General features: G+C 38.9%; 1 protein-coding gene across 1 annotated transcript in view; it reads left to right on the top strand.

The window, feature by feature from the left end:
* The window catches only part of LOC106872147 (uncharacterized), a 40,907-nt gene that overhangs the window by 33,112 nt on the left and 5,118 nt on the right, over nt 1–2,677 (top strand). The window lies entirely within an intron of this gene.

Here is a 2,677-nt window from a genome sequence, read left to right as displayed (position 1 = left end):
TGTGTGTGTGTGTGTGTGTGTTTGTGTGTCTGTGTTTGTCTACCCAGCATCGAAAGAAGCCCGTCGTATGTACTTCTATATATTTGTGTGTGTTTGAGTTTGTCCATCCCCCATTGCTTGACAACCGATGTTGGTGTGTTTATGCCCCCATAACTTAGCGGTTTGGCAAAAGAGACCGATAGAATAAGTACTAGGCTTCCAAAGAATAAGTCCTGGGATTGATTTGCTCGACTAATGGCGGTGCTCCAGCATGGCCGCAGTCAAATGACTGAAACAAGTAAAAGAGTAAGGTTGGATAAATACCTTGTGGTACTTGGTTACATCCATTTATGTTCTTAGGTCAAATCCCTGATAATTTTACATACATACATACATATGTAAATCATCATCATCGTTTAATGTCTGTTTCCATGTTGACATAGATTAAAGAGCTTGACCAGAGCTGGACAGCCAGAGAGCTGCATCAGGCTCCAGTTGTCCGTTTTGGCTTGGTTTCTACAGCTGGATGCCCTTCCTATGATCTGAGTTCAAATTCCGCCGAGGTCGACTTTGCCTTACATCCTTTCAGGGTCGATAAATACTTGTTCTTATAAAGTGTATGAACCAGTTATGCAAGGATGAAGTTGTATCTTCTGTAAAATCTGCTGTTCCGCCAATGGAATACGTACTCACTAAAAGGCTTTCTTGTTTAAAAGGGAGTTTGTGATTAAGCTTATATCTGATTTGATGATGACATACGATGCCAAAATTTTGGCAAAAATTTGTGAGTGTTGGCATCTGCCATAAAAAGTATGTGTTTAGATATTTATTTGGGGCCATTGGAATTGTAGATGGAAATTTTAAGCAAAGATATGTAAACCACCCTACTTCTTTCAGAAATAACACCAACAGAACACACTGGTGTTATCCAACTATGTTTGGTAGTTAAAGGAATATAGCTTGTGAGTATATTATCAAATGGAAAATCCAAGTACAAAGTATACCATTTATGAATGCTATGAGAAACTGTAAGCTATGCAGAGCAGAAATGAGAATAATATTGAAAGCTTCAACTATATACTTAAATATTCACTCTGGAAATTTTGGCAGATGCCACTAATTTAGCAAATATTTACCAAAATTCTGACAACATATATCATCAACAGACTGGCTATATCAAGAGAGCTTGAGTATACCTATCTGAAGAACTCGTTTTTTTTTTGTTTTTTTTTAGGCAAGAAAACTTTTCAATAATTATTTACTCCAGCTGTGGAATTGTAAACATTATAGAACATTCTAATTTCACTCTTGTACACTCTTGTATACTCAGTGAGTTTATTCCCTTCTCTGCTTGACTTCTATGACACTAATAATGTTGTAAAGACAACAGTTTAATATCAATTAATATTACTTACGATTAAACCAAGGTAAATAATTCCTACAAGGTAGTCATGAGTTATCTCCCTTATATCACACTATAATGCATATGCTGACCTAGTTTATCAGCAAATTGGTGTGTAACTGGATGTTTGTTTGAATGAAATTTGAATGCCCGATATTCTTGGGTATTATTGTGTTACCCATCTGGAGAATCTTGAAGTAGCAAACTATTCATCTAGTAAACTGTATTTAATAATAATATGCCCTGGTGCAATACCAGACAGTAGCTCTTCAGGCATCCTCTCTTAACTGATTGGAAGTGTTAACATGTATATGCTTTGTCTTAGTATAAAAAAAAGGGGCTAGAACAAATATTCTGCTTAATGCATCAAATTTGCTTGTCAGTTGCTTGACCTTAACCAGCTGAGTCCCTTAGTAGCTGACAATATGTGCATCTCTAATCAGGAGCAGGAGTAGTAGGGGAGCATCATGTTCAGAGAGATTCTTTGGGGTTTTAATAATTCATCCTTAAATCTTATTCAGGGACTTTTTTGAGTAGGATGGGCTAATCTGTCTGAATAAAATTCTAACTGGGCCCCCACCTACAAGGTCATAGACTGTTTATCTTGATATGAAGTCACCATGTGATGCACATATAGTTATGATGCATGTGCCTGGTGTAACCTTATTAGATAGGTAGTCTTGGTGGGTATATTGGGCTTCGTATATTTATACCCTAGTGTCACTTGAATTGTGTGTACTGCTCTTTCACTCAACATACCGGTCCCCTCTCCACGCTACCAGTGTCATCCAGTGGAAAGGCAAAGGCCAATACAGCTTGGTACCTGTGACGTCGCAACTCATTTCTACAGCTGAGTGAACTGGAGCAACGTGAAATGAAGTGTCTTGCTCAAGAACACAACACGCAGCCCGGTCCGGGATTCGAACTCACAACTTCACGATTGTAAGCTCAATGCTCTAACCACTGAGCCAAGCGCCTTGGCCCTGCTCAGTATGTAGAAAAGGAGTAGGTAGTAACTCTATAAGATGTACCCGGTGCAAGCTATGGACACATAAGAGGTGCAGCAACATCAAAGGCAGGTTAACTAGCAAGTTAGTTTTTGTTTGTGGCAGATGTTCAGGTGCAATAAAGACTGCAAACAAACAGGAAACAACTTCTATCTCATTCCAGGGTGAAAAACTAGAGGTAGTCGATAGCTTCCGCTATCTGGGCGACCAAGTTAGTAGTGGGGGTGGGTGCGCTGAAAGTGTAGCTGCTAGAATAAGAATAGCCTGGGCAAAGTTTAGAGAGCTCTTA

This window comes from Octopus bimaculoides, chromosome 20 (genome assembly GCF_001194135.2).
Source record: "Octopus bimaculoides isolate UCB-OBI-ISO-001 chromosome 20, ASM119413v2, whole genome shotgun sequence".
Taxonomy (NCBI): domain Eukaryota; kingdom Metazoa; phylum Mollusca; class Cephalopoda; order Octopoda; family Octopodidae; genus Octopus; species Octopus bimaculoides.
The sequence above is the reverse complement of the archived record's forward strand: the minus strand, read 5'-3'. Positions and strand labels throughout refer to the sequence as shown.